Genomic DNA, 16,579 nt, shown 5'->3' with positions numbered 1-16,579 from the left:
TAAGACAGGGTTCTAGTCTGTTATTTTTTCTTATGTGTTATCAGCTGGTGGTATTTGCAGAGGCACTTGGCTTACTCTGCTTTGCTGGTAAGTTATTAGTCTGTTTGGTGAAACAGAAGCTGACAGTCCAATGAGTCTTTGGTGGGTGCTGGCACTCTTGCCGTTGTAATACAAGTACCCAAGTCTTAAGGCCTTAGCACTTTATAGCGAAGTAGAGGGGTCAGGAAAACTTGGCAGTGTCCTCTTGAGCGTGGATCCAATGAAGTCTTTCTTGGGAGGACCTTAATCAGGACCCAGTCACAGGGAAGTAGCTGCTGTTGAGTTGGTTGAACGGTTCTGGGAATGCTTCACATACCTGTAAATAATAAAACTTCAGACAACTCATATGGGCTTTGAGTTGCTCACAATATCATTAGAAACATGCATTTCGAAATCACTTGGGTCAGTCAAGGTGCATAAGAACTGTCTCATGGGATTCCCCATGACAACTTTACATGGGTTCAAACCAACTTATCTGTTGGGAGTTATTCTTATGCTCGACTGGGCAACAGGGAAGATTTTGGTTCATTTAAGATTTGTACTAGTCTCATTTATTTTTTAGGACACTGTATTTATTTTTCCTACTCCTTCTGCACTTTGGAAATAATATGGTCTGTATAACCATATACATGGTAAAACTTTGAGATTTCTCTATCCTCCATAAAATGGGTGCCATATATAGTATTACCATAATGGGTGGGATAATGTTAACAATTGTGACAGTCTTCTAAAATAGACTTCAATGCAAGGAAAACCTAACAAAATTATTAGATAATATTCTTAATAACCAACCATAGAAAGCTGGGTGAAATCCTTTTGAAGGCTGGAAAAGAAACCACAAGGGACATGACTCACTGCCCACATCCATCTTTATAGGCTTATACACATTTAAGTTTAATCCAATTAAGGCACAGTCCTGAACTATTCTTGGGACATATATAGTAAATCAGTTGGGATTTAGAGACACTTTCACCATCTCTGTACTCCATGACATTTAAATGCAACAAGTCAACAAGGTGGGGTAAAGTAAGATGCACTGAACAACTAGATGGCCACCTGCAGTGCGCCACAGACCATCAGAATACATATACAGCCTGCCTTGCTCCCACAATTCTTCTGTGAATTCTGAGGCCTGATTCTGTGAGAGCACTACGGAACACTGGGGAAGATGGGTGTCCCATTTACACAGGGTTAAAACTGTATTTTTGGGGTCCAAAATCACTGCAGATGCTGATTGCAGCCATGAAATTAAAAGACGCTCACTCCTTGGAAGGAAAGTTATGACCAACCTTGATAGTATATTAAAAAGCAGAGACATTACTTTGCCAACCAAGGTCTGTCTAGTCAAGGCTACGGTTTTTCCCGTGGTCATGTATGGATGTGAGAGTTGGACTGTGAAGAAAGCTGATCGCTGAAGAATTGATGCTTTTGAACTGTGGTGTTGGAGAAGACTCTTGAGAGTCCCTTGGACTGCAAGGAGATACAACCAGTCCATTCTAAAGGAGATCAATCCTGGGTGTTCATTGGAAGGACTGATGCTAAAGCTGAAACTGCAATACTTTGGCCACCTCATGCGATGAGTTGACTCACTGGAAAAGAATCTGATGCTAGGAAAGGTTGGGGGTGGGAGGAGACGGGGACGACAGAGAATGAGATGGCTGGAGGGCATCACCGACTCTGTGGACATGAGTTTGAGTGAACTCCGGGAGTTGGTGATGGACAGGGAGGCCTGGCGTGCTGTGATTCATGGGGTCGCGGAGAGTCGGACACGACTGAACGACTGAACTGAACTGAAAACTGTATAAAGATATAGCCTGAAAAGCAGAGCAGTTATATCCTTAGCTGTGATCAGCCAAAGCATTTTCCTTACAGACTATCAACAGTAGCTGTGATTCTCAGATTTTAAAATGGAAACTTTAAAAGATAACTGAAAGCCATCTCTGACAGGGCTGCAACATGGAGCGAATATTTTGGTGGGGGCTCCAGATGGGGTGAGATAGAATCAGAGTCGATACACTGATGTGTTTTATGAGGTTAGGTGACAATGTGTGAAGGCTACCAATCCAGCCCCTCAGGCAAGAGCGAACACAAAATAGGATTTCTGACCTTTCTGGTGGCAACATAGGGGATAGCAGATTTTCCTGAGGGTCTACTGTCAGGAGCCACTACAGCAGAAGTTTCACTAGCTGAATCAGGAAATCTTGGGTACATGAAAGAGATGATGAATAAAACCCACATGATTGTGGGATTTAACACGGAAGTTAGTGGTAAAGTTATATGACTAAGTTTGATGTTGAAAAGATATAGAATTTTGGAATTTCTAGAGTAGAAAGGGGAAATGCAATTAAAACCACATGATACCATATTTCATTTTCACCAGACTGGCAAAAATTAACAAGTCTGACAATTTGGGGTCTATACACCCTAGGCAAGACCTTCCCTCCCCCAAGACTCCACATCTCTGCATAGCAGAGTCAAGAAGAAGTCCTAAAGCTCCAAATGCTCAGGATAAATCCACCCTTCTCCCAACCTTCGTTTCTCCAACTTCAAGGGTTAAGAAAGCACTAGAGCTCCAAGTGCTTATGTTAATTGCTTAACTTATTTGCAGAGTACATGATGAGAAACGCTGGGCTGGATGAAACACAAGCTGGAATCAAGACTGCCAGGAGAAATATCAATAACTTCAGATATGCAGATGACACCACTCCTATGGCAGAAAATGAAGAACTGAAGAGCCTCTTGATGAAAGTGAAAAAGTTGGCTTAAAACTCAACATTCAGAAAACTACTAAGATCATGGCATCCAGTCCCATCACTTCATGGCAAATAGATGGGGAAACACTGAAAACAGTGAAAGACTTTATTTTTCTGGGCTCCAAAATCACTGCAGATGGTGACTGAAGCCATGAAATAAAAGACGCTTACTCCTTGGAAAAAAGTTATGACCAACCTAGACAGCATATTAAAAAGCAGAGACATTACTTTACCAACAAAGGTCTAGTCAAAGCTATGGTTTTTCCAGTAGTCATGTATGGATGTGAGAGTTGGATTATAAAGAAAGCTGAGCACCAAAGAATCAATACTTTTGAACTGTGGTGTTGGAGAAGACTCTTGAGAGTCCCTTGGACAGCAAGGGGATCCAACCAGTCCATCCTAAAGGAAATCAGTCCTGAATATTCATTGGAAGGACTGATGCTGAAGCTGAAACTCCAATACTCTGGCCACCAGATGTGAAGAGCTGACTCACTGGAAAAGACCCTGATGCTGGGAAAGATTGAGGGTGGGAGGAGAAGGGGACAACAGAGGATGAGATGGTTGGATGCCATCACTGACTCAATGAACATGAGTTTGAGTAAACTCTGGGAGTTGGTGATGGGCAGGGAGGCCTGGTGTGCTGCAGTCCTTGGGGTCGCAAAGAGTCGGACACAACTGAGCAACTGAACTGAACTGAGAGCTCCAAGTATTCCTGAACCAAGAGAACTCTAGTGTTCCATATGACAAAACCAACCCTCCCTTGGTCCTCGAAACCACTACATGTAAGAGGGGGGAGTTAAAACGGGGCTCCAGAGCAATAAATGCTCAGAATAAGATCACGTACTGCCAGCCTCCTAACTCATTCCCAGCCTTATCACTGGAAGAGTGAAGAGGCCTTCCCCTAAAATACTCCTGGCATGATTCTCAAACCTTTCCGCTTCTCGCCCTCACAAGTTCACTACCATTATCTGCTTGAAAATATGAGGACCAACCAATCCCATCAAACCTGTACCTCTGTTTATGTAAATCACCACATGGAGCCCAGAGCTTCTTGATTATACTTCATCCCCTTAGTCTCTAATCCCCTAAGGCTCTGAGCACAGTGAAACAATATTCCCTCTCCTTCTTTACTTTTCCTCCCCATAAATCATATACCATATTTAATATATTGATATATTAAATATTTATCAGAGAACATAAGAGTAATTTGAATTCTTATACCCTAATGACAGGACCATAAATTAGTATAACTGTTTTGGGCAGTATCTAATAAAGTTGAGAATGTGCGTTTCCTATAATTCAGTAACTCCACTCTTAGGTAGCTAACCTAGAGAAAATTACATGTTTATTTAAAAACATGAATAACAATATTCATGGTAGTTCTCTGTATAACAGCAAAATAACAGCTAAAATGTCCACAAACAGTAGAACAGCTAAAAAAAAAAAAAAAACACTGCCGTAGTCTCATAAAAAGCACACACTCACTGTCTCTATGTAACAGTTTCTATTTACATAGTCTCAATATATTACTTAGGAATAAATATGCAATAAAGCTAGAAAGAAAAAGACAAGTACAAGGATAATTACTACCTTTGATGGGAGAGGGAAGTAGATGGGGTCAGGAAAGGTATACAGAGTATTTCAAAGTATTATTATAAACACTTTTTCTTTGAATGGTTGGAGCTGTATGAATGGTCACGGTATCACAAAGCCTAACAGTTTACATAACCTCTATTTGGTATTTTTTTTTCTATCTTCATTTTTATATTTTAAATAATTTTTCCTGGAGTATAGTTGATTTACAATGTTGTTAAGTTTCTGCCGTACAGCAAAGTGAATCAGTTATACTTAAACATATATCCACTCTTTAGAGAAGAGCAGAAAATAGGAGTGGGCTAGAAAAACAGATTAATAGGCAAAACCAAACTTTCACACTGTGGACAAGAAGATCAGCAGCAATTATTCTGTTCAGAGGCAAGATGGGTGACTGAGGAAGAGGAACCCTATAGAAAGACACGCATCTGTGTCTGCAAGCAGCTATCTCTTTCTAGAAACAAGGTAAAAGAAAATATAATATTGTAAATCAACTATTTGTTGTTGTTGTTCAGTCACTCAGTCGTGTCTGACTCTTTGTGACCCCACAGACTACAGCCCACCAGGTTCCTCTGTCCATGACATTCTCTAGGAAAGAATACTGGAGAGGGTTGCCATGCTCTCCTCCTGGGGATCTCCCCAACCCAGGGATCTAAGCCAGGTATCCCACATTGCAGGTGGATTCTTTACTGTCTGAGTCACCAGGGAAGCCCAAGAATACTGGGAATGAGTAGCCTATCCCGTCTCCATAGGATCCTTCCGACCCAGGAATCAAACCAGGGTCTCCTGCATTGAAGGCGGATTCTTTACCAGCTGAGCTACTAGGGAAGCCCTACCTAATGTTAATTAATGGAATTAATTTCTCCATTAGCTACCTAATGAAAAGGAAAGTTTATCTTGGCATATTTTATAAAGGCATGCACCTACGTGCAACACTCTTTTCATATGGTGCCTTTGTGCAGATAAGAAAAGAAGCACTCTCCTTCCAGGCAAGATGAAGCCCAAAGAACCTTGACTGGCCTCACCTGGCCAAGCATTCAACAGTAATCCTCCATCTGTGAAATAATAATCCTTTTTTTTTTCCTGGTCACACAGCACGGCAAGTAGGGATCTTAGTTCTGCACCAGGGATGCACCCCCAGGAGTGGAAGAAGGGTTCCTTCGCATCCTAAGATTCAAACAACCATAGACTATGGAGTACCACACTATTTATTGTTGAAAAAAATCTGCATGTAAGTTGACCCACACAATTCAAACTGTGTTGTTCAAAAGTCAACTGTACATACATTTTGATTCCCAAAGGAACCTGAAATGGTTCAGAACCACTGAGCAGGAAGGGTTGCTTATCATTTCACTATCAAAGGCAATTTTTATTTGTAGGCTCCCCCCTCAGATCTCACTCTGGAAGGATGCTAGAACAACTACCATTCTTGTAATGATGTCATTTTCTTATTTTATCAATTAGACATGTAACTCTGCCAGTCAGAGTTACTTCTAATAAAACAAGTAAAAAACCAGTGTTAATAGCCCTGCTTTAAAAATTTTCAATACTTTAAATGAGAGATAATATTCAAAGCACCTGTAACATAAAGTTGGAAAGACTGAGACATTCTGGATTTGTTTCCTTTCTCAACACCATTAGCTTAAGTCAGAAGTGGTTGATTTGAGGTGAGTATATGATAACCATTTTTGCATGCGTGCACAGTCGTATGTGACCCTTTGTGACCCCCATGGACTATAGCCCACCAGGCTTCTCTGTCCATGGAATTTTCCAGGTAAGAATACTGAAGTGCATTGCCATTTCCTACTCTAGGGGATCTTTCAGACCCAGAGATCAAACCCACATCTTTACCTCTGCACACCATTAGGCTTGTAGAAATGCTGAAAATACCCGGGGAACAACCAGTACTCGACTGATTATTGTATTGTTTAAGTTACTGAAGAAACCCATGTACTAGGCACAATGCTAAATATTATAAATACAAAGAGAAAAACCTTACAGAACTTCTAGATGTCCAGGGAATCCAGAGTGGAACCAACGCTTTACGTAAAGGTCTTATAAGGGCTTTTGAAAGTGAAAGTGAAGTCACTCAGTCATGTCTGACTCTTTGCGACCCATGGACTGCAGCCTACCATGATCCTCCATCCATGGGATTTTCAAGGCAAGAGTACTGGAGTGGGTTGCCATTTCCTACTCCAGGGGATCTTCCCGACCCAGGGATCGAACCTGGGTCGCCTGCATTGTAGGCAGACGCTTTTACTGTCTGAGCCACCAGGGTGGGTTTTAAGGGCTTTTAGATAGATATAAAAAGATTACCTACAGAAATCACAGAAAATTATGGAAGGCCCACAGAAGTAGTTGGAATGTTTTTATTTTCAAGAACCTTCCAGCCAACAATAGTGAACAAAAAACAAAGTTTAAAAGGCTTCTCTACCACATAAACTCTATACAGTCATCCTATATAAGTGGGGGGTTCAATCCAGGATCACCCAGAGATACCAAAATGCACGGAGGGATGAACACTCCAGTCCCTTATATAAAATGGCATAGAATTTCATATAACTTATGAACATCTCAAGATTACTTACGATACCTTATATAAAGTAAATTCTAAGTAAATAGTTGCCAGAGCACAGCAAGTTCAAGTTTTGCTTTTTGGAACTTTCTGGAATTTTTTTTCACAAATATTTTCTATTCATGGTTGGTTGAATCCACAGACATGGGACTTGTAGATACAGAAGACCAACTCTACAAAAGAAAAATACAAATCAAGTTTTTGGTTTTTTTTTTTAACTGCACTGTGAGGCTTAGTTACCCAACCAGAAACTGAACCTGGGCCATGGCAGTGAATGTGCCCAGTTCTAACCACTGGACCACCAGGGAACTCTGTAAGTCAAAATTTTTGTGTGTGAGATGTTTTCTGCAGCTTTATTAGAGGAAAATTTAGAAAACAGTACTTTAACATCAAAATAGAAAATGCAGTTCTATTTAAACCAGTGAAATTTACATCTACTAAAAAAAGGCATCTCAACATATAATAATCATCTCTAAATATTGTGACTCTATATCATGAATCACTATTTCCTAAACGCATGTTAGTTAGACAGCTCAAATCTGCCTTTGATAGACGAAAACTCCCTTATTCTCTTTAGGCTGCATAATATGTTTCAGATTGAGTAGAGTTGGGGTGACTTCTCTAGGCAAATATATCATTTCAGCCAAGTCCGCAAATAATACAGAAAACCAAAAGACAGACACGGAAAAAATACAAATGCTCTAAATTTTCTTGAGTTTCCATTTTAAATATTTTCTTCCATAGAATATTTTATTCTAAAGTTAATCAATAAGCAAAACTATTTTTTGTATGAGACAGTTTCTCTAGAAGTCTCATGCGTGTGTGCTCTGTCGTGTCTGACTCTTTGTGACTCCATGGGCTATAGCACGTGAGGCTCCTCTATCCATGGAATTAACCATCAAGAATAGTGGAGTGGGTTGCCATTTCCTACTCCAGGGTATCTTCTCCTATAAGTCTCACATATAAAGTGAAATCTCAAAAGCTTCATATTTCATTAACCAGTTCTGAATTTACATGTTGAGAGTTAAGATGTAAGGCTTCCCAGATAAAGTGGTAAAGAATCTGCCTGCTAATGCAGGAGACGCAAGAGGTGCCTCAATCCCTGGGTTGGGAAGATCCCTTGGAGGAAGAAATGAAACCGCTCCAGTACTCTTGCCTGAAAAATTCCACGGACAGAGGGGCCTGGTGGGCTACAATCCAAGGGGTCACAAAGAGTCGAATACAACTGAGCGACTGAGCACACACGTCACAGATTAAAAAGTATGAAAAAAAAGAATTCCTGTTCTTTTTAAATTCACATTATCTAAAGTAATTCTTTGCTTAAAATACATTATGAAAATATATGCTCCTGAAAGTTTTCAGTCTGTTTTGTGAGGAATTACTTTTAATTTGGCAAAGTCTTGAGATCACAGAGAGAAAGCACATTCCAGCACTATTTGGCACACACACTATTCCCTCTTCAAAAGAAGGTAAGCTGAACAAAATATATCCCGAGTAGCACAGGAATTAACACAAAGAGAATTCCCCTGGTGGTCCAGGGGTTAGGACTCTGGGTCCTAACCAGAGTTAGACCTGGGTTAGAGTGGTTAGGACTCTGAGCTCTTAATGCCGAGGACCAGGGTTCAATCCCTTGTTGGGGAACTAAGATCCCACAAGCCTCGAGAGGCGCAGTCAAAAAAAAAAAGAACTGACAAACATAACAGGTGTGTTCGTGCATTGCTGGCATTCCACAAAGGGGAACAACTGGTTTAGACATTTACTGGTGCATTTCAATCTACTTTGCCCTAATGGACACAAGTCCATGGTTCATATTCTGCCTACAGTTTCAATTTAAAACACCAGGAGCCAAACTTTTAAAGTTAATTTGCAGTTTTCAACAGTGAGACCTAGTAGCGCTAAGGTTAGGTATTTCTGAATTTGTACCAGTAATTTGGGTTTCCCTGGTGGATCAGTGATGAAGAATCCACCTGCCAATGCGGGAGACTCAGGTTTGATCCCTGGGTCAGGAAGATCCCCTAGAGAAGGAAAAGGCAACCAACTCCAGTATTCTTGCCTGGAGAATTCCATGGACAGAGGAGCCTGGCAGGCTCGTCCATGGAATCCCAAAAGAGTTGGACTAACTGAACAACAAGCAACACCATGCAAGTCTGTGTTGAAAACTAAGTACCTAAGTCTTGCCCACTCCTCTGTACCACATCCATTATCATAGTAAGTTAGGATTACTATTTTCACAATTTAAAGTCACTGCCCAGTGTTTTCCCTAGGTAGTACTTATCCCATATTTTTAAAAGGCAAGTTGAGAAAGTACTGAACACTAGAAACAAAAAGCACTCCACTTACTTCCCGAGGGAACTGTTTCTTTTCAAGGGCCTGGAGCAGTTCAGATATAGACTTTTTCTGAGTACAGAAAATCGTCTTTTCCTTCTTACCCTTCGTTCTACTCCCTCCCAACTCCTCTGATTTGTATCTTAGGTTAGGATGACTCATATAGAGGCAAAAAGCAACGCACAAAGGTTCAGAGAGTTTGCTATGATTCCAACAGTGAGCAGCACAACTGATTCCCAGTGTCAGTTCAACTCCACTAATCATCTTAGGTATCTACATGAAGCCAGCACATTTTATTTTGAACTAATTTTATACCTGTTATAAAACCAAGACATGGTACAAGTCAACTAACTACAGACTGTTAGAATTTTGCCAGTTTCTCCACTAATGTTCCTTTTCTGTTCCATGGTTCCATCTGGGATCCCTCATCGCATTTAGTTGTTAATTCCCCCCAGTCTCCAATCTGTGATAGTTTTTGTCATTATCTTTTGTGACTTTTCCTGGTCTTTGTAACCTTGATACGAAAAATACCACTTGGTTATTTTGTGGAATGTCCCTCAATTTGTGTTTATAATGTTTTCCCATGAGTAGAAAAGGAGAAGGCAATGGCACCCCACTCCAGTCCTCTTGCCTGGAAAATCCCATGGACGAAGGAGCCTGGTGGGCTGCCGTCTATGGGGTCGCACAGAGCCGGACACGACTGAAGCGACTTAGCAGCAGCAGCATGAGTAGAAAGATAAAGAGGTTATGCGTTTGGGGCAAGAATAATACCAAAGAAATGATGTGTCCTTCTCAATGCATCGCATCACTGGGTTCACGATATCCATAAGCCTATTTCTGTGGAGATTTTAACCTTGGTCAGTTGGTTATCACGGTATCTCCACTGTCAAGTTAACTAATAATTATCTTGGGGAGACACTCTGAGACTGCTCAAATATCCTGTATTTCCTCAAACTTTCACCTACCAGGATTACAGGCACATTTTGTTTGCGATAATTACTATGCTGCTGTTTTGCCTAATAGTGATTTTCTATTTCCTTCTTGCCATGTTTATTCATCGGAATTCTTCTATAAGAGCGAGCTGTCCCTTCTTGAATCCTATTTATGTACTCAGCTATGTCAGTATGACCTGTGGCCACTTATTTGAGTTAAAATCCAGTACCACCATTATGCATTCTATTACTCAAGTTGTTCCAACTCTGGCAATCAGGAGCTCCTTCACTCTTGTGTCTTTTCAACAAGCTCCCAAACCATTTCGAGCATCTCCTTAATTTCCAGCACCACTAAATGTTTCAGGCTCCTCTTATATTTTCCTGCCCATGCCCTAGATTCAAGAGCTTTCCCCCCTCCCACCACACCCAAAAAACTCCTGGTTCCTTTTATTAAAGGGTAGTGTTTTAAAACAGGAGCTGGGTGCTCAATGCTTCTGAGGTTTCACTATCAGGCCAATAATCTGGACAACCACCACTAATATTTGTTTCCTTACTAAACTCATTAGCTGGAAATCATTAGCATCACCTGGGAACTTATTAGAAATGTAAACTCTTGGGCCCTACCCTAGACTTATTAGACCAGAAACTTTGAGGGTGTACAGGAATCTGTGTTAAGAGGCTCATCAGATGATTCTGATGCTCCTTATCAAGTTTAAAAAACACTGTTTTAATGAAGAAAAGGTAGCTCTCATTCACTGTAAACCTTGTATTTACTTTAAGATGTTTATCTCTAACAAAAAAAAAAAGGGAAAATTTAGTCTTAATAACTTGTCTGGTGTATAAATCATATTTTTTACTGCCACAATTATTAAAACTATAGGTGAATGCCTCAACTGTGAAGACACTAAACACCTCCCTTCTCCTGTTTTCCCACACATTTTTTTTTACATGTGGTGGTCTTGGTTGTTGTAAGGTACAAACACTGTTTGTTATTTTTACACAAAGAACTTGTAAGTCAGCCTCCAGGATCATCTACATACACATACAACTTGACATCCATATAGTGAATCTATAAATAGGAAAGACTGGCAGCACAGTCCCCTAAAGTCAGACTGCCTAGGCCTGAATGACTGCCCCAGCACCTGACTTGGTGAACTCTTCCTGTTTCTCTGGTTTTCTTAATAACCACAAAACAGAATAACAGTACCTACATGAAAGAAGCATTATGAGTGTTAAAGAGATAATGTGCAGTCCTTACCACAAAATAAGTCTCAGAAAGTGTTTATTATTAGTCTAACTATTAAGTGAAAGTGCAACCAGACATTTATTTTTCGGACTGAGGAAAACAAGTAGAAACTGTGCTAAAGGAAAAGTTCTGCTCTTTCATCACTAGTACATCAGAGAGGCATAACCAGAAAGCTCTATTCATATAATTAAGACAAAATCTTCAGAAGTTTACAAACTAATGTCTTAAACTCGCCTATTTGCAAAAATGTTATTTACGTCATGTATATCCATGAACGGAGACTAAAGAAGATTATATAAAAATTTAAAATTTTTGATTTGTTGAGGTAGTGGAATTACAGGTAAATTTTCCTCCACTCTATTTTGATTATCAGGACCACATGCCACTTATTTTAATACTAGTAAAGAGAAAATTGGCCCAATTGGCAATAACTGTTTCCACTTAGGTCCTTAAACTATCCCATTTAATGTTCCAAACAACTCTAAATCTCCGCTTTCATGGGCTCAGAGTGATAAAGTAACCTGCCCAAGTTACAAAGTGACAGGACAGGAATTTAAATTCAGCTGTGACTCCAAAGTGTATGCTCATAACCAATGTGGGAGCCATCTTTCTTTACACACAAATGCTTAATTTGCTGTCCAAACCTACGATAAAGTATAATCAGTGTACTGAATTATCTCTTCTTGGGCACAACAGTCATAAAATATTGACTAGCAATGAAATTTTAACACAATTAAATTTCTAAATGCAAAATGAGAAACAGCATAAAGCCTACCAAGCTTCTCTGAGCAAACTTTCCTTCAGGAAATTCAAGCTGCACTTCAGAGGAATGTGGATTCTCATTCAGTTTTCAAAACTACTTCCATGGCAAAAACAGATAACATACAAGACACTATACATTATTAAAATACCCAATAACCCCCAAATAATTAGATAAATTCTTGTTACTTTATTTGTGAATTACAGACACTCTCAGGCTAGTATTATCTCTACATAAGTTTAAAAAAAACAAGTGAAATATTGCTTAAATGAGTCACTTACGGTTACGTGATAAACCAGAAGCAAAACTGGTAATCAAGTCCTGGACTCTGCGTTCAGCATAAAAAATATTGCTGAGGAGACGCTTTCAAAGTTTTCAGAGCAAAAGCCAGTTTTCCAAACTATTCTAATCCACATAAAGGCTTCCAGGAACATTTTCAGTTCCTCTACCATTAAGTTCCTTTTAAAATTATTTTCCACTGGCCAGTTACATACTAATCCTGTGCTCGAAAAACAAAACTGGACTGATAGATATGGAGAAGAGTCACAGCCCTAATTCTTAACAAAGAGAGACAAGGAAGGAATCCCTTATAGAGATCCAAAATAAAATATTTTAGAACCTTGAGAGGTAAAATTGAAATAAAAAGTGTATTGAATCAGATTAAAATTACTGATTTTTGTATCTTGTGTATAAAATATTTCAATTAAGCACTACTGATTAGGTAGGCAGTACATTTTTTTGAAGGAAAGAAAAGGGGATAAACTTTCTCCCCCGGTATGAAATACAATTGGGAATACATATATAATACGTAATGAATTGGTAATTGCAGGGTCTCATTAAAACTTCAAACTTTGCTCTTTTTAGCACCATTAAGGCTAAAAGGCAGGGGTGGGGGAGTGAGGGGCGGCCGGGCACTACCTTACAAGGATTAAGAAGATGAATGATGGGATCCAGTCAAACGCGGAGGTAAGGGAGTAATCAACACCTGCATGGTAGATTTCCCTTTTACATTTGAACCTTAGAGGAATTCTGCTTCTCGTCTCAAGGTCCACACTAAACATTTATTCTCACCTTCCTGTGTTAATGTTTATGCGATTCTGTTTCTTTCTCACTCCAAAACAAAAATATACCTCCAACCTGCTCCTTTTAAGGTTTTTGCGGTAAGGAGGTGGGGGTGGGGAGGGATTTTTTCTGAAAGATATTTAAAAAGAAGGTATCAGATCAAATATTAAAACATGGAAAAGTTGTACACCTATTTTACTTACAATGTCTAGCGAGGTTTTAAACCGTCGACTGTCAACGTCAGGAGAGCCCTTCGAGCGTTCTCTCTGCTTCACAACGCGGGGCTGCACCCCTCGGACGCCACCGAACTGCACGTCGTCCCGACTCTCCCACGTGACGGCGACCTCCGCGGGGAGGGCGGGAGCCCGCGGAATGCTGGGACTGGTAGGCGCCGGCCCCGCCCCCTCCTCCCCCAGGCACCACCCCCGGCTGCACTCCCCCGGCCAGCCTGAGGCGGGGCGGGAGGCCGGAGGCGTGGGGAGTGAAGGGCCGGAACCGCACAGCCTCTCAGCGTTCTCGCTGTCGCGCTGCTCTCTGACCCGAAGGCAGATATCTCTGCAACATAGTGGAGGGCCCTGGGGTTAGTGAATGGCCAGGGAAGCCTGGCGCAGCCCTTGGGGTCGCAGAGTCGGACACGACTGAGCGACAGAACTGAACTGAGCCCTTAAAAAAACCTAAAGCGCATAGGCTTGAGGAACCAATGGAACCAACGCAGTGAGCCGCACTAGCCAATGATAATGGCAAGCACCAGTCAGGCTTGATTTGGAAACCGACTGCCACCTTTATGAGGTGCGAGTCCCCATGTTAAATGCGGACAGCGCTACATACATACCTCATAAGATGGTTGTGAGTAAATGAGATAATGAACAAAAGTGTCGGCTAAATGGATAAAAGCTCTATTTTCTTCATCTATTAATGTTACAGAACCGAAAATTGACAGATGGAAAACATTTTACCCAAGAACACATCATTGGTTAAGGGCAACTGTGAAGTCAGTCTGAAAGTCCTGTTCCTGAACTGGGCCAATTCAAGACAACAGAGAAGAAATCTGCTCACATAAATCTCACTTACCCTTTCCTAATTTTTTCCCATAAAACTCCTGATCAATATACTATTTTACTTACATTGATTTTTATGACTCCCATAGAATATAAAATCCCGGAAGAGAGGATTGTCTAGTACATAGCACAAGCTCAGAATTTTATTGGGTTAATGATCCTTCATGTAAGTAACTTCTTTTTCTGGCGTCTTCACCTCTCAACCATCCTTTTTTGGCAGAAGCTGCAGGATTTGGGAACATTTTTAGATGTTTAATTGCAATTTCGAATTAAACAAAGAATAAATGGAAGGCCATTTATTGTAGTCACTTCATTTCCAGCAAGACATTTTCATTTATATTAACAGTCTTCAAAATATTTTCTATCATTTGTGAGAATGTGGAATAAGTGTGCTGGCTACTATGTCTTTACTTCCTCTTATTTAATATTTTAATCTTTTTATTAAAAATAACAATGTTACCTTTTTCTCCTAAGATATAACCCCAAAATTATTCTGACCAAAATTGTAGACACTATGTACAATGAATTGATAAATGCTTTCTCACTAAATAACAGTATTTCTGCTTACCCTGAACAAAAAACTCCAGGAGATAGTGGAGGACAGAGAAGCCTGGGGGCTGGAGTCCATGAGGTTGCAGTCAGACATGACTTAGCGACAGAACAGCAAACGAAAAACTCATGTACAAAAATTATTTTATTAAAATAGCTGCTTTACTTAGAAATCCAGTGTCAAGAACATTAGATTTCTAGACTGAGGTCTAATAGGTATTTAAATTAATGCCAATTATAATTTCGTATGTATCTGTCTTCCCTAATATATGGCAAATTCCCTCAGGGTAAAGAATACTCTTAATTGAATTCATATATTTATTAAGCATCTATTCTGTTTCAACACGTTTAATAAACACATGAATTAATGAGTCTATTCTTTGTTCTAGTTATTTCTTCTCTCGTTCTCTTTTGATTCACTGAGTTCCTCCACAGATCTCAAACTCCCACAATAACTGTTTAACATTCAGAGCTCATGCTTCCTCTTGGTATTAGCAGCCTAGCAGTTCCCTTATGCTATTAGCTGAGTCTACCGTCTCTGTAATGTCACCTCTTTTGTGCCATCATTGGGTTTGGAAAACATCTACAGCAGAATATCTGGTTTGACAAGGGTTTAGCTTTACCTCACAGTTGGTAATGAAAGTTGGTATTTGTAAGGTTGCTAACTGTGGGAGGCACGTATGGCAGAGCTAGGATTCAGTTCAGTTCAGTTCAGTCACTCAGTCGTGTCCGACTCTTTGCGACCCCATGAATCACCTAGACAAAAAGAGGGAAAACCCTAAAAAAAGTATGTTTTAATGCTAAAGTTACCATTCCTCTGATTTTGCGTCAAGCTTCTCATGATTTTGAAAACCATTCCTAAGTTCTTCAAGCATTTTTAATTACATGATGACATAGGTGGCACTAGTGGTAAAGAACCTGCCTGCCAATGCAGGGGACAGAGACTTGCAGCTTCATTCCCTGGGTCGGGAAGATCCCCGGAGGGGGCATGGCAACCCACTCCAGTATTCTTGCCTGGAGAATCGCACGGACAGAGGAGCTGGTGGGCTACAGTCCAGGGGCACACAGTCTCGGACAGGACTGAAGCAAATTTGCAGCAGCAATACACGTACTAATGTATTGAATCTCCTGTCTTCTTTAATACATCCCCCCAAATCTGTTTTACAATCTGTATCCAAGTTTCTATATAGTTGTCATCGTAACTGTTTTAAAGAGCTTCTTATGTATTAATATTACCACTATAATATGAACTTTATTAATACTACTTGTATAAAGTTTTATATCCTTTATTATATCCTTGAATCTATTATATCTTTTCATCTATTACAGTACTTTTACTGTTACAAATTAATAGAGTAATATAATAGGTATCTTATAAAGCACTAGTTAAAACAAGTAAAAGCCAGATATTAACCAAGTATCAACACTTCTCAGCATTTTGTCAGAGAAAAGTCCCACAAATTTTCCAAATATACTAACTCACTCAGGCTGACAAGGGAGAACATGCTTTTAATTTTACCCAAGATAGAAGATTCTTTAAAAAGTAGCCTCTTTCATGTTGCTATTCCTTCAGTTTCTTTGGCTATATTGTATATAATTAAAAAAAAACAAAACCAGAAAGCTGAAGGAGAGCTTCTATCAAGAAAAACCTAGGTGATTCTAAAGCATGTGTCTGTGGCCAAATTTA

General features: G+C 40.0%; 1 protein-coding gene across 3 annotated transcripts in view; it reads right to left on the bottom strand.

Annotated features, from left to right (window-relative positions):
* The window catches only part of LOC129551327 (torsin-1A-interacting protein 2), a 46,357-nt gene that overhangs the window by 27,810 nt on the left and 1,968 nt on the right, over positions 1-16,579 (bottom strand). Inside the window, exons 1-2 of one of the 3 annotated variants that reach the window (XM_055419173.2) lie at positions 13,489-13,617; positions 6,979-7,133 (exon numbers count right to left, since the gene is read on the bottom strand). The exons of 1 other annotated variant lie outside the window; for it this stretch is intronic. The gene's annotated coding sequence lies outside the window, so the exon portion shown is untranslated. Of the gene's footprint in view, positions 1-6,978; positions 7,134-13,488; positions 13,626-16,579 lie in introns of those variants that run through there. One more of the 3 variants, XM_055419170.2, reaches the window with a different exon arrangement.

The sequence above is a fragment of the Moschus berezovskii genome, chromosome 17 (genome assembly GCF_049115385.1).
Source record: "Moschus berezovskii isolate FMDL1 chromosome 17, NW_MosBer_1.0, whole genome shotgun sequence".
Taxonomy (NCBI): Eukaryota; Metazoa; Chordata; class Mammalia; order Artiodactyla; family Moschidae; genus Moschus; species Moschus berezovskii.
The sequence above is the reverse complement of the archived record's forward strand: the minus strand, read 5'-3'. Positions and strand labels throughout refer to the sequence as shown.